This window comes from Dromiciops gliroides, chromosome 5 (genome assembly GCF_019393635.1).
Source record: "Dromiciops gliroides isolate mDroGli1 chromosome 5, mDroGli1.pri, whole genome shotgun sequence".
In the NCBI taxonomy this organism is placed as follows: domain Eukaryota; kingdom Metazoa; phylum Chordata; class Mammalia; order Microbiotheria; family Microbiotheriidae; genus Dromiciops; species Dromiciops gliroides.
This window is the reverse complement of record NC_057865.1, coordinates 157,320,477-157,337,014: the sequence shown is the minus strand read 5'-3', so window position 1 is coordinate 157,337,014 and position 16,538 is coordinate 157,320,477. Positions and strand designations below refer to the sequence as shown.

Below are 16,538 nucleotides of genomic sequence, written 5' to 3'. Positions count from 1 at the left end.
GAAAGAGTAAAAAAAAAGAATTCTGGTAGCTTCTGAGGCCCGATAGCCTCACCCACAGCATATACTTAAAATGTCTTTGAATAATCACTTAGTTTATAAAATTTAGTTTTAAAGAAAAGCAAAAGAAATAAAAGTCAAGAAACAAAGCAAAACCAAAAATAAAAATAAAAAACAAAAGATTCGCTAAGCACCCTTTTGTGCTTTTAAAGAACTTAAAGGTGTGGTGAATTCCAGGTTTTTTTAGTGCCTTTCAAAAGTCAAAACAAAAGAATTTTTAAAAAATAGTTGAGGTGGGCCAGAAAACTAGGCCATGTGCTTCAGTGCTTTTGCCTGTAGAAGGAAATGCTTGTTAAATTATAAGGTATTTAAGCTGCTAGAGTTTGGGGTATGCCACATTGTTTTAACTGGTTCCCCAATTCTCTGCAAGCCAAAGTGGCAGGGGTTTCTGAATTGTCATTGATCTTTCTAATGCTGTCATAATGTTCTTTATGGTAGAAAATGTGGAGTTCTCTAGCATCAGGTTTGTCTGTGCCACTGATTTTCAATAAAGGCTGATTTAATTGATGAACCACAACATTCAGCTGATGCTGCTTAGCAAATGCTACAATTGTATCATTTCATCCCCACTTTCCAAATTTCTTTAATTCATCAACATATTCTTCAAAAGGGGAGTCATTTACTATAAAAGACTCAAACTCTTGTCTATGGTTAATCATATAAGAAGCAGCTTCTTGTCTGTGTCTGAGATGATTTCTACAGTGACCTTCTAGCTGGTCTGCTAAAGCCCTAAAAAGGCAATTTCCGTCTCCTGATACTTTACGAAGACTGAGTCCCAAAGCATTTAACTGATCAGTGGGATTATCAAATGGGAACTACCTATTTCCTCTGAACTCTCTTTGCTCTTTAACAGTTGCTATCATTAGGGTTTTTAGCTTTTTAGCATCTACCTCAGGTCTATCTGAAATCTCTTCACCTATGAATGGTGCAGGCTTTATATGAGAGCAATGAATCCATGAGTCTTTTTCACCAATTTTAATGGCAGTAGGAGTTGTCAATAATACCTGAAAAGGTCCTTCCCAGGCAGGTTGGGTTCCACTGGTTCTCTGAAAATTCTTTACATATATTTTATCTCCTGGGTTGAAGTTATGCAATGAAAAGTCTAATGGGCCTGCCTGGACCACAGCTCCTGCCTCATGGAGTTCACGTAGCCTGGTCTGTAATTCCTGTATATAGGAGGCAACAGAAGTATCACCTCCCACCAGTGATGTATAAACTGGGGAAAAAGTTTTAGCTTGGATAGGAGGGTGACCAAAAAGCATTTCATAAGGAGATATATGAAGTTCTCCCCTTGGTCTACTTCGTAGATAGAATAATGCCAATGGTAGAACATCAGGCCATTTCAAATGGGTTTCAGTACATAATTTGCCAATCATGCTCTTAAGCTCTTTATTCATACGTTCAACTTGGCCTGAACTTTGTGGATGGTAGGGCGTGTGGAATTTTGGAGTCACTCCCAAGAAAGAGTAGATTTGGGATAAAATCGAATCAGTGAAATGTGTGCCTTTGTCAGAATCGATGCGGGCTGGTGGGCCAAAACGAGGTACTATCTCTTTAAGAAGAATTTTGGCAACAAAGGCAGCTGTGGCTCGGGGGCTGGGAAAGGCCTCCACCCACCGAGTGAGCTGATCAACTATAACAAGGCAAAATTTATAATGTCCTGCTTTTGGCATAGTAATATAATCAATTTGTAAGTGCTCAAAAAGTGTATATGCTAGAGGACGCCCTCCATAAGCTTTGGCCTTAAAAGCATACTGATTATAAGACTGACATGTGGAACAGCCCGAGCAGATTCAAGATGCTGTATTAGTTACACCTGGTGCTATCCAGGTTCTCTTAATAGAGTCTACAATGCCTTGTGTACCAAAATGGCCTTTTCTGTGAACAGAGAGGCATACCTGGTGGTAGAATTTCCGGGGAAGAAATGGCTTACCTTCCGGAGACACCCAGATGCCATTGATCTGTTTCGCCTTAAATTTCTTTTTCCACTTTTCTACTTCAGAATCGTCATAGGTTAGGTTGGAAGGAATATCCTCAGAAGGTGAAAGGTTAAATACATGTTCAGGAGCTTCTAATGCAGCATGCTTGGCTGCAGAATCGGCTCGTGCATTTCCCTTTGAAACAGGATCACTATTCCCTGTGTGGGCAGGGCAATGTACAACAGCTAGGGAAGAAGGCAGTTTCAGGGCATCTAAGAGGTCCTTGATAAGGTCCCCATTGGCAATAGCCTTGCCCGAGGATGTTAGAAAGCCTCGTTGACGCCAAATCATACCAATAAAGTGGCATATGCCAAAGCCATATTTCGAGTCAGTAAAAATAGTGGCACTCTTACCTTTGGCTATATTACAGGCCTGTGTAAGAGCCACAAGTTCAGCAGCCTGTGCACTAAAATGGCAAGGCAGAGAAGCTGCCCAGAGGGTGTCATAATCAGAAACTACAGCAGCTCCAGTAAAACGGGTTCCCTCTCTCATAAATGAGGAACCATCTGTATAGAGGACAAGATCAGGATTTTCTAAAGGTGTATCAAAAAGATCATCACGGGGTTTTTCAGCCATATCAACTAAAGAAGCACAGTCATGCAACGGTTCCCCCGAGAATGGTAAATTAGGGAGTAGTGTTGCTGGATTAAGAACTGTGCAGCGTTTTAAAGTGATATTCTCATTACCTAACAGGGTTATTTCATACTTAGCCAGCCTTTGATCTGAAAAGGCTTGTGTCCTGTAACGTAGTAAGAGAGCCTCCACTTCATGAGGGCATTGCACAGTTAGAGGGTTACCTAGGACCAAATCAGAGGCTTTTTCTACCAAAAGGGCTGTGGCCGCCACTGCTCTAAGGCAAGGTGGCACTCCAGCCGCTACAGGGTCCAGCTGAATTGAATAGTAGGCTATAGGGCGTTGGTTAGGCCCCAGTGACTGAGTCAGGACTCCAGAAGCCACCCCCCTTTGTTCATGCACAAAGAGAGTGAAAGGCTTACTATAATCTGGTAGTCCCAGGGCAGGTGCTGATAACAAGGCCCGTTTTAATTCTTTTATGGCTGAGAGATGCTGGGGATCCAACTGTAAAATGTCTGGAACAGAACTTTTTGTAAGAGCTATGAGAGGTTTAGTAATTTCACCAAAAGAGGGTATCCATTGTCTACAGTACCCAGCTGCTCCCAGAATGGCTCTTAATTGCTTCTTAGTAGAGGGGGCAGAAAGTTGTTGAATGGCCTGGACTCTCTTAGAAGAGACAGAGCGAGTTCCAGCAGCCAAAATAAATCCTAAATATTCTACCTGGGGCAAACACCATTGTACCTTTGTCTTGGAAACCTTGTGTCCTCTCTTGTGCAGCTCCAGCAGTAAGTGACGGCTATCTTCCTGACAAATTTCAGCATTAGGAGAGGCCAAAAGTAAGTCATCTACATATTGTACTAGTGTGGAGCTTTTAAAGGTAATAGAGGCCAGATCCTGCTGTAAAATTTGGGAAAATAATGTAGGACTGTCTACAAATCCCTGTGGGAGTCTAGTCCAGGTCCACTGTCTATTTTTCCAGGTAAAAGCAAATAAATATTGGAAGTCCTCATGTACTGGTATGGAGAAAAAGGCAGAGCAGAGGTCTACCACTGTGAAACATGTAGATTCATAGGGAATGGAAGAAAGTATGGTAGAAGGGGAAGCCAATATAGCATGTCTAGGGATAACATAATTATTAATTGCTCTAAGATCTTGCACAAAACGATAAACAGGTTTACCATCTGGCCCAGGCTTGGGTTTTTTAACTGGCAAAATGGGAGTATTGCATGGAGAGTGATGACATGGAATAATAATACCCTGGCTTTTCAAAGCCTCAATTATAGGTGTGATCCCTTCTATTGCTTCCCTAGACAATGGATACTGTGGAATGGAGGGGGGTGGTCCCCCCTTAACTTTAAAGGTAACAGGTATGGCAGACTTAAGGAGCCCCACCTCATTAGGGGATGAGGCCCATAAAGACTCAGGAATGTCAGAGGGGATTTTGGATACCTCCCCTGCTGTTCCTTGAGCTTCTGTAAGTAAAATTGGTAATAAATGAACAGTATCCTCTGGCAATTGTAGGGAGACAGCCCCATCTGGAGCACAAGATATGGTTGCTCTAAGCTTACAAAGGAGATCACGACCTAATAAATTTACAGGGGCATCAGGCATGAGTAAAAATGAATGTTCTACTGTTAAGGGCCCCATAGATACCATGCGAGGATTCAATTTTGCCACTCTCTGGCTCTTTCCTGAGACTCCTACTACATTTAAAAATCCTACAGGTCTACACCCAGCATCTGGTTTGCTTATTAATACTGATTTAGAAGCTCCTGTGTCTAGTAAACAGTCATAATACGTGTCCCCTACTTTGAGGGTCACATGAGGTTCATTACTCTGGGGAGGTGAATGAACTGGCACAAGCGCATTCAAAAAATCCAGATCTGGGAATATGTTGCTTTCATTATCTTTGTTCCATTCCTCCCCTTCCTCTTGTCAATCCTGTGCCCCCCTTTGAGGGAGTCCATGGTTACCCTGATTCTGGTTCTGTCCTTCTGTTCCTCCCTGATAGGGTCTACGGTTATCCTGATACTGTCTCTTTGTATCCCCCTGAAAAGATTTATATCCATTTTGATTCTGCCTGTAATAAGGGTTATAATTACTCCGGTTGTTTCCTTTCTGATAAAAGTTTCCAAAATTATTTCGATTTCCCCCAAAGAATTCCTCAAGGCTCTCGGTCATTGTCCTCTTAAGGTCTTGTTTTCTAGTTCTACATTCCCTCAAGAAGTGTCCTTGTTTTTTGCAGTACTCACAAAATTTAGGGGGTTGATAACGATTTTCAATTTTCCAGTTTCTCTGCCCTGTTGTTTCCTGTACTGGAGCTAAAATGTCCTGTCTGTTCCTTTCTTCTCTCTCATTTCCTTCGTAAATATATGTTGCTATTTCTTTAAGTCTGTCAGGACTCAAACTATTCCACCCAGGACATTGCTTTTTAAAATATTTCCGAATTTCTGGTAATGACTGGTTTACAAAATGAGAGCAGATAATATGGGCGTCTCTACTGTCTAATGGGTCTAGTCTAGCATATTGCCTGGCATACTTACACAGCCTGTCATAAAATCTATTAGGTCTCTCATCAGGTCCCTGAACTATATCTATAAATTTTTGCCAGTTATCAGTCTTTCTAATACAGGATTCCATTGCCTTCAGCAATGTTTCCCTTGCATCTTTCAACATATCAAAATGCTCAGGGTTATTGGGGTCCCAGTCAGGGTCTTGAATAGGCCACCCAATATCAACCTTTCCCGTGGCTTCCAGGCTGTTTGCTGCAGCTACTATATCTGCTCTTTCTCCTGGGGACAATATTATTTCCATAAGGTCAGTAACATCATTCCAAGTGGGCTGATATGCTCTAAAAATTGCTCTAAACTGCCTGATAACTGCTGTGGGATCTTCATCAAATTTAGGAGTGCTTTGTCCCCATAAAGCCAAATCCTTGGGTGTAAAAGGTGTGTATTGTCTGAGCTTACGTATAGTACCTTTTTGACCATGGGCGAGGATCTCTTGAAGGGGAAAAATTTTTACTTTCTCTGTCTCCTCTACAGGGAAATCATTTCTTTCTTTCTTTATTTGTTTGTTTGGCATGGAGGAAGTAGAGGGTGAGGGAATAAGAGTTGGGTCATTTGGAATTTCAGTCTGAATGTCCTTGGATTTAGTTGTTCTGTTGGGCATTTCGGTTAGGCAGGCCATGTCTGTCTGCCAGTCTATCGTTTCAGTTTGGGTGGCAGACTCAGATGTAAACTGGGGCCTGGATTTTCCTCGTTTTATATTTTTAGTATGATAATTTTCACTTGCTCTGGCCCAGATTTTCCAATAACGTAAATGTTCAGGTGGACATCTACTTAGGGTTCTTTGCAAATGCCTCAATGTTTGGGGATCAAATGACCCATATTTGGGCCATTCTTCCTGTAATTCCTCATGCCACATAAAACACAGTCTGATAAGCTCTCCTCTGGTCATGGTTGTATTTAGTCTAAGTTTTCCCTCATTCCAATCCATAAGTAGCTTTCCTAATGGGGAATCCCAGGGAATCATCTTTATTCTAACATTATCTAGGACATGCCAAATTCTCCATACCACACCAAAAAGCCCCACAAAACCACAAAGAGTAATAAAAATATATTCAAGTTCAAGCTGGCCAACATCTTTGATTAGTGAAGGTAAAGCTAGAAAAGGGGTACTTAGGGTGTTTAAAAGATCCATTTGAAATTCAAAATAGCCTATACTTGGTAGTTCTTTCCAATTTAAGGGGACAAGGGAGGGGAAATCTTACCCAATCAGAAGATCAGAAGATGAACGTTCGGTTTTCCTCTTCGTGGTCAGCCAAACTGTGTAATTTAAGATTCTAAATGTGGATTCTAATGTGTTCCCCCAGTTTGGGGGAAACTGACTAAAAATCACTGATAAAACGAGTTTAGGTTTTTAAGGGTTTATTGGAAAATAGAAAGAAAAAGATTGAGAACAGAATTCTAACAGTCTGGCATTCCTATCTTTCCTCAAATCTCCTGTGAAGTCCTCTGCCGCCACCACCATCAAGTCCGGAAGCCAAAAGGCCCGCGCTCTCTGCGCAGGCTCCCTTTCCTCCTTCCTGTCTCCTCCCAGACCATAGGAGGCTCCTCCAGTTGATTGGCTGGTAGACTTGATAGACAGCACCCATGAGCAAGCGTCATTTCCTGACGCCAAGGAAAAGCCACAATGCCTCTGAGGCATTTTCCTCATGGTGGAGCTCTCCACAGCAAGTCTCCAGTAGGTGGCGTCATTCCAATCATTACACTCTGAAATATTAAAGTTAAGGATGCAAAGTGAAATAGAGAAGTACATTATGTGTGAAGAGGCCACACTATGTGTTATACTGCAGAGAACCAATGAAAGGGCATTGACAAAGAGAAATGTGAGAAAGATAAAGATGAGATGTTCTAGTGGCATGAATGAAGGAAGAACATCAGACTGTATGATGTTCCTTTTGTATCTTCTGCATGTCTATTCATGGAGAGGATGAGAAAACTCCCAACATACTGGGTGAAACCCATGTTTCAATTCAATAAAGGATATGGGCAAGAATCCTATAAGATGGACAAGCATGATTGAGTTTAATCTCTATCACAGGAAAGATAACCTATACTGATGTGATCATGGGTTCATTGGAATTGGAGTTGATGATTGACCTGATATTGCTGAAGTGGTAAAAAAAAAGGGTAAAATCTAGCTGGAAAGATAGGTTGGGAAGAGTTATCAAGAGCCATATTTTCCCATCATATATAACTCCCATATGTTTATTTTTCTCATAAGTTCATGACAGGGTTATACATGTCTTGGCCTGGGGAGCATTTCTTGGATTATCTTGGTTGGTGATAGAAGTGCAAGTGCCAAGGCAACTCATCTATATAATTTATGAAAATGGGTATAGAAGGGATGCTTTTGGAGAATATCTTATCGTTTTATTTATTGACTATAAATCATGTTGAAGTTTCATAATGAAAGACCAAACAGGCATAAATCTGAATTAGAATTATGATCTTTCTTCTACAGGCATTTTTTTTTTTACTTTCAGGAAGGTAAAACAACAAAAGTTATTTCATTTGCAACCAGATGTGAATTTTGAAAGCATTTGAACCCCAAAGCTAAAAACACAATTTAAAATCTAGACCAAGGTCAGTAATAGAACCAAAACCTTACCTGACACACTATGATTTAATTGGTAATTCTGGTTACTTTTTTTTTTCAAGTGAAAAATGAGAGAGCTTTGCAATGAGCTATAATTTTAAGCTTATTTTTCCCAATTTCTATACTACAAAGGATATGAGCTAGAAACTAGTTCCAGAATCAGTTTTGCATGAAAGTAACATAAAAGAAGAGGTTTGGTGAGAAGCTTGTTAGTCTGCTCAAATAAAATATACCAGGGAATTTCTGGCTGATAAAGGTTATGTTAGAATAAGGCATCCTTCTGAAAGACTATTGATGAAGGTGAAGGACTTGAAATCTGAGCCCTCCCCTTATCCTGAAGGCATCCTAACTGCTGCTGTGGAATAAGATGTGTTCACATTCTGTTTCTTTTTTTTTAAACAAGAATTTCATCTTTCCATGAAAAACAAGAGACTTTGGAATAGAGCTTCTCTAATTCCCAATTCCTCTGCCTTTTTTAGTTTTTCTCCCCCTAGACTATCCTTAGGAAATGAGGAATTCCATTAGCCATTAAACATCAGTTAAATAAATTAATCTGGTAAATTTTGATCTGAAGATAATTTTGGTGACTTTTCTCAAAACATTATAAACTATTTTTAAAAACCTCATGATTAGTATGTTAGGGATGAGGCCACTACCGTTGGAATCTCTGAGATAATTCTTCTGAAGGTCTCACAGACAAAGCACAACTGATTTCAGATTTAAAAAAGGATGAATGGAATGAATGGATGGGAAAATAATTTATTAAGTTATTATTAAGTGCCAAGAATTGTGCCATTGCGCTGAACCCTGGCAGGGGGACAGGGAAGAAAGCAAGTCAGGCCTTGTTCTCAATGAACACACACTTTAAACTGAGGGGACAAGTACAAAAGGATTAATCTGCAAGGCAAATGAAAAGGTCCAGAAGTTATAGGGTATCATTAGAAGATAGAGCAAAGCTTAGCCATTCTTTACCTTAAGTTCTTAAAGATCTTTATAAGCAGGTCATATGGCAGTGCCCAGGGGATTAAAGGGTGTATCAGAAGGGTAGATGATGAGGACAAAAGTCTCTTCGTATAAATTAGCCTGGAAGATAAACCCTGAATATTCTTCTTAGCAGTGCTTGGTGCATCAGAAGCACTTGATAATTGTCGGGTTTTGGCCAGGCAGTTGATTGCGAGGGAGGGAAGCTAGACACTGAGATGGATGTGTTCCTAATGATTGAGCACCACAAGACAATGATCTTCACAGATGCAATGGAGTTGAGCATAGTATATTTGAGCTGAATCGCAATGTGGAAGGCATCCTCAAGAGGTGCCTTGGATGAGCAGCAGCTCTATAAGGATGACCAGGTGCTGGATGACAGTAGGACCCTGGACAAGTGTGGCTTCACAAATCAGACATCCAGACCTCAAACACCAGTCACTGTGGGTCTGGCCTTTTGAGCCAATGATGGATTTGAAATACTATGCATTGAGTCTTTGTCCAGCCCCCCAGAACTGCCAGATGTCATGAAGCCTCAAGACTGTGGAAGTGGCACCAATGAGCAAGTTGTAATTAAGGGTGCAAGACCCCACTCCCTATAGTCACCTAAAACAATAAAAAATGTTGGTGTCAGGCAAATAATAATAATAATAATAGTGGGGTTTTCATTTATGCATGCATTCACTTATGCATTCATTCCTTCATTCGTTAGTTCATTACTTCATTCCTTGATACTCTAACCTTCTTACTGGTCCTCACACTATACTTCCTGTTCCCATGGTTTTGTATAAGCTGGCCCCCCCTGACTGTAATCCACTCCTTCATAAATGTTACCTCTTAAAATCCCTGATTTCCTTGAAAGCTCATCTACAGTCTCATCTTCTGCTCAAGTCCCATTACCCAAAAAAATAATTTTCAATTTTTTTTATTTTTAAGTTTTTATAGAAACAAAGTCATAAGACATTTTTTTCTTGATGTTCCTGCTAGAAAAGAATAGGTCTCAATGATTAACCAGATCAGCTGTTTATTATAATGCAAATATCAAATATATGGCCTATCTTATTTTCTCATTAAGCAAAATAGTCAATTCATTTTGATAGGCAATATAATTTACATAAATCAGTTTAATTGATTAGTGATATCCCTTTATGGTTGTTCAAATTCAACTGTTTTTAAATCATCTCTAGATCTAAACAATTCATAATGCTATTTTATTATTTTCAAAATTCAGTGTAGCCATGCTTTCTTAAGGATTGGAGAGAATTAAGTGTTCTTTTCTAATACCACTGGCAAATAATATATTAGAAGTGGCAGAAAATAGTGCACCTAGTTTCTAATCCTTAAAATATTTCTGTATGTATAATGTAATGTAATATAATATGATATAATATAATGTAATATAATAATATATAACACAATAGAACATAACATAATGTAACATAACAACATAACATAACATAACATAACATAACATAACATAACATAATATAATATCTAGGTTTTAAAGTGAATAGAGCATGGGGCCTAGAGTAAAAAAGACCTGAGTTCAAATCTGACCTCAGACTTTTACCAGCTATGTGACCCTGGTCAAGTCATCCAACCCTGTTTGCCTCAGTTTCTTCATCTGTAAAATAAGCTGGAAAAGGAAATGTCAAACCACTCCATTATCTTTGCCAAGAAAACCCCAAATGGGGCCATAAAAAGTTGGACACAACTGAAACAAATGAACAGCACTATAATATAGATTTTTAAAGTGCCATTTAATTCATATATCTTAGAATTAGAACTTGAAGGGGCTTAATTATTGAGTCCAAACCTCATATTTTCAGGTGAGGAAAATGAGGCCAAGAGAGACTATAACTTGTCTAAAGTCTAATGGGTATTAAGTAGTAAAGTTGGAATTTGAACCCCAGTCCTCTAATTCCAAATCCAATATTCTTGTCCTTGAATTATTCCTCTTTACCTATCGACTGACCATGTATCTTTGAATCTTGGTTTGGTTTTGATGGCTTATTTGGTCTATAGTTCAGGATTGTATTTATTTTTTACATATTTCATAAATATTGTTTTTGTACATGTTGTCTCCTCCTGTGGAATGGAAGTTCCCTGACAGAACAGTCTGTTTTATTTTTGTCTTTGTATCTCCAGTGCTTTTCATGTACTAAGTGTTTAAATGTTTTTTAACTGATCACTTGAAAAAAGGTGGGGGAAGATGCCTCACAATTATGCAAAGGAATAAGGGGCCAAATCAGATAAGTTGTCCCAACAAACTCTAACTAACAATTACATCAGTGTAAAAAAAAATCTTCTTGATTTCTTTCTTTCTTTCTTTCTTTTTTTGCAGGGCAATGAGGGTTAAATGACTTGCCCAGGGTCACACAGCTAGTAAACTTCAAGTGTCTGAGGCCAGATGTGAACTCAGGTCCTCCTGAATCCAGGGCCAGTGCTTTATCCACTGAGCCACCTAGCTGCCCCATCTTCTTGATTTCTAAGCTAAGATTTTGTGAACAGGCCAAAGACTAATTCTATGTATCACTTAATTTTAAAGATTCCCTGTCGCCAATTAATATTTTCTAACTTCTCCCATGTATTTCTCATCAACCAGACATAATTTAAAATTCTAATTCAACACATTTAGTCATTCAGAACTGGCAAAAGGAACTGCTTAAGTTCATGGTGAATTCAAGTTAGACATTATGAATATTTCCATGTGTCTGTCTGAATACCAAAGTGCTATGATAATAGACTCTATCAGGATTGGTTATCCATTCACAGTCAGAAAAATATCCCTGCACTTCCTGCCATGGAATTTTGGATACACAGTTCAGAAAATAAAGCATTCTTAACACCCACAGTTAGGACTAACACATGGAATTCTAAAATTATGACATGCTATCTTGGTTGAAGTCTGCTTCATTTTCTATTTTGGACTATCTGAATCATTGAAATATGTCTATTTTTTAATGAGTACCTTTGCTCTCTTCTTTTTTAAGATTCTGTGCTTTATGACTTCAAAAGATCAGTGATTCCATCATTGTGGATACCTATCTCATAGGATCATATGCCTAGAGCTGAAAGGGACTCCATAGGCAATCTAATCCAATCTCATCATTCAACAGGTCAGAAAAATGGGGCTGAGGGAGCTTGGCTTCTCCATAGTCACACAAGAAGTGTGTATAAGAAGTGGGATTTGCACCCAGGTTCTCTGTGTGCCTCCAGACCCAGTTTGCAGCCACTGTGCCATGTTGCCACAATAAAGCATAATGGAGGTATGGAAGTTTGAAACTTAGCCCTCCACTGATGTGATTGCAACCTTTTCACACCTTGTAAATGATGTATTGATAAGTTGTTAGGGTAAAACAAATTTAGTAACAATTGGGCAACTTTCTGAGAATGAGTTTCTCTGGCATTAGCTAAGGCTACTTTTTTGACAGTAGGTAAGTGTCGCAGTAGGAGGGACAGGAGGTAGAAAGACCCAAGTTCGAATTCTGCCTCAGACATAGTAACTGTGTGACCCTGGACAAGTCACAGAAACTCAGTTTCAGTTTCTTCATCTATAAAATGGGGATAATAATAGTACCAACCTTAGAGGATTATTGTTATTGTCAAAGAAAATATCACATGTAAAGGTCTTTGCAAAATTTAAAGTGTTAAAATAGCTAGTTATCAATTCTCATTGTTATTATTAAGTGGTCCCAGAAACTATACTACCGTATAGTATGGTAATCATTGATATTTTTGCTTACCGATATCAGTTTATAAAAATTTTCCCTAAATATTTTGGTTCCTCCCAGAACTTCCAATTGAAGGCCAAAGGGACTCATCTCTCTGCAAGCTGCACTGCTGCCTCATCTCCACAGCACTTTCTCTGCCATGCCTCTTCACTCTAGAAGCTCACTTCATCCCTGGACTACTTCTCACAATGAAATTGGTCTCTGCTCCTGAGTTCCATTAGAACATAAGCTTCTTGAGGGCAGGGATTGTCTTTCTGATTTCATTTGATATCACAGAACTTAGCACTGAGCCTGGCACATAGCAAACTCTTAAGAAATGGTTGACCTTTTTTTTTTTCCTGGGCAATGAGGGTTAAGTTACTTGCTCAGGGTCACACAGCTAGTAAGTGTCAAGTGTTTGAGACAGGATTTGAACTCAGGTCTTCCTGAATCCAGGGCTGGTACATTATCCACTGCACCACCTAGCTGCCCCCTGACCTTTTTACATAAGTAACCAGTATACACGAGTTAACTTGAAAGGTATCTAAGAGCCCACTATACAAGAAAATTGTATGTTCTAATGTGGTATTTTTATGTAGCATGGTTCTCCTCTCTATTTTATAATAGCATTTTTTAAAACCTCACATATCATAGTAAGTCAGTGGATTTGATGTGGATCTGTCCATTGTTTCTATGCTCATGGATATCAGATCCGCATACCCAGGCCTTGTCTTCTGAGCTGAAGTCATATCACCTACTACCTATTGCACAGGTGTCAAACTTTAAGCTCAGTCAGCTGTCCTGAGCCCTGCATGTCCTCTCAGAAGTGAGGTGGTACCTGCCATAGGACAGAAGGTGGTCATAGGTCATTTGGCTCCATTACTTATAATGGTGGCAATGCTATCTGGGAAGTAAATCAACTCTACTGCCTTCAAGTCAAAGCTGATCCAACGCCTTCTCTAGGTCCCCAAGGGTGGCAGTCGTGCCTCATCAGTCTCCTTTTCTTTTGGTTCATCAGGCCACCATGCAGAGCCTCACAAAGCTTGTTTCATAGAAACAGCTCCCTTGTGTTCCTCAGTTTCTTTCATGGGCCCAATAAAATACCTTCCTCATATCTTACCATATGTGTCTTACAATGGCTTGAGGTAGCTCCAGAGTCAACTTACCAATTGTCTTCTTACCATAGGCCTTCTTTTGGCCTGGTGACCCAGAATTTGAATCTCTCTTGTAGCTTCTTCCATTAGAGGCCAGGGGAGGCTACTGAAGTCCCACCAACAACATAAGAATTTGCATCTGTGTATAGTTTTATGTTTCAAAGGTGCTTTTACTTAAGCAATAGGCAATGAAAACATTATGATGTCTATGTAACGGGTAAGGAAATAGAGGTAAGAGAGGTCATGACTTATCTAAGGTGACATGGTCATTGGAGTCACAACTAGAATCCATGTTTCAATTGAAGGCCTACTGCTGTTTGTCTAAAACCAGACTGCCTCCCTGATGTTTTTGTTGTTGTTGTTGTTTTTCCTATAAGATATCAATTTGTCATGATTTGGGATACCACTCAATTTTTCTACCATTTGTTATTCTGTTTACTTACAGCCATTTTACACCTGCCAGTACTAGAATACTGGAGTAACTCCAAAACAATATAAGGTTTTACTTTAGCAGATAACAGAAATCCGCTTGCCTAGTTACAGCTGTTGCCAGTGGCACTTATTCCTGACCTACTTTTTATCTCCAGTGGCAGTTACTGAATCACAACACTTAGCCTGGAGGGAAACAGTAGGTCCTCAATTTGAAAAACTATTAAGAGACATTCCATTCCCCCTAAGGGAGATGGATGGGGGACACTATATATTTCTTTTTCTTTTATTTAAAAAATTTTATTTGTGATATGCAATTATATTTTATACATATATCAAACAGATATAATATACACAAAGACACATATATGACATATATAATGTACATTTTCTACATTATTACATTTAGATATACCTAGATATATTCTCATACATATAACAGTATTTTAATTCCTTAAATAACTGTTGTATAAATAATAAATACATATCAATTTATATAAATAATTTATGACAAATTTGTTTAAATATAATTATTATATAAATAATACCATAATAACTTATAAATGCACAACATATATGTGTGTGTACCTAAATACATATATAACTCCTGTTCCCTTCCCAGTACAGCCCTACCCCAACTTTCCAGATTAAACATTTTTATTTATATTTTTCTTTTCCAATCTCTTTTTCTTTTAAACTGTATCCATTCCTAAAGGAAAAAGATGTCATTCTTAAAGGACAACATGACAAGGCTCTCTCCATTACCTTCCTCCTAGTTAAGGGTCTGTGTCAATTCTAGGAGAGGAGAAGACTTTTAGATTGGAAGGAGTTTTGTGAATTAGAGGGCACCTAGTTACTTTGTATGCCTAAAATACAGCTTAGACAACTAGGTAACAGAAACTGTGAGGAGTGGAAAATGTTCTTGGGGAAATCATTTTTGCTGAAGTGAGAATTTCATTTTACATTCACTGCCAAGTAGCAGTTAAAACTCTTCTGGCCAATTAACCAAACTGGGGTCATTTAAATTTTGAGGGACTTCTTGTCTGGCCTTGACAGTTATGGTTAATACCTTTTAATATTAATATTTCCATGTCAGTCAGGCAGTCTTTGCTCCTCTAACACAAGGTCTTGAAAGGCACTATATATGTAAAAGTGATGATGAGAAAGAAATCTGGAGGGTGGATACAAGATGGCAGAGAAAAGGCAGGGATTTGCCTGAGCTCTCCCAAATTCCCCTCCAAACAACTCTAAATTAAACCTCAAAATAAATTCTGGAGTAGCAGAACCCATAAAAGGAGGTAAAATAATTTTCCAGCTAAAGACAACTTAGGAGGTTGGCAGAAAAGGTCTGTTGTACCACAGTGAAAGTGGAGCTCAATCCTGCATTTTCTGATCCAACACAAGCTGAGCCAGCACAGGACATGCTCCAGCAGACCAGCATCAGCCTTGTTGGAGATAGAATCAGCAGTGGCAGCAAGGCTTCTAGAACTCTCAGCCCACAGACAGTAAGGGGGTTGGATAACTAATCAGAAAGAAATTATAATGATCCCTTTGCTGGCACAGGGTGCATCATTCATATGTGGATCTGGGTTGCAGTCCCAGGGTGAAAAGGAATACTAGTACACCAGACCTTGTTGTAGCCATAGGGGATAGGGATCCTGGTCACAGGTCCAGGGTGGAAAAGAATGTGGTTGCTCACAGACCAGACCTTAGGCCATGAGAGTACTAAACACACATTTCCTTATATCATATTCCTTTGGAAGAACTAAAAATTTACAAACTCTGAGAACTAGCTCTGAAAATAGTTGCTCAAAAATACTAAAGCTTGGGACAGTACCCCCTCCTTCTTAGGATCAGAACCCAACTTTAATATTAGGTAAAAGTCAAGAAATAGGCTTAAAAAATGAGCAAACCAGAAGAAAAACATATCTATAAAGTTACTGTGGTGACAGGGAAGATCAAAACACAAACTCAGAAGAAGGCAACAAAGACAACAAAGTATTACATCCAAAACTTCAAAAAATACAAATTAGTCTCAATCCCAAAAATAAATCCTGGAAGACCTCAAAAAAGAATTTAAAAAATCAAATAAGAGGGGGCAGCTAGGTGGCACAGTGGATAAAGCACTGGCCCTGGATTCAGGAGTACCTGAGTTCAAATCTGACCTCAGACACTTGACACTTACTAGCTGTGTGACCCTGGGCAAGTCACTTAACCCCCATTGCCCCACAAAAAAAAAATAAGAGATGTAAAGTTGGGGAAGGAAACCACAATGATGAAAAAAAAAATCATAAGGAAGTCAATTGACTTGGTAAAGAAGCCACGAAAAGTACTAAAGAAAATAACAGCTTAAAAACCAGAATAGGCAAATGGTGGAAGAGGCACAAAAACAAAAAAAAAAACAACCAAACAAAGAAACAAAAAACAGTGAAGAAGAGAATGCCTTAAAAAATAAAATTGATGATATACTTGAAAAATCCCAAAGACCC

General features: G+C 39.0%; 1 pseudogene; it reads left to right on the top strand.

Annotated features, from left to right (window-relative positions):
- Window positions 1–8,971: 8,971 nt before the first annotated feature.
- LOC122728845 lies at window positions 8,972–9,355 on the top strand (annotated as a pseudogene).
- Window positions 9,356–16,538: the final 7,183 nt, after the last annotated feature.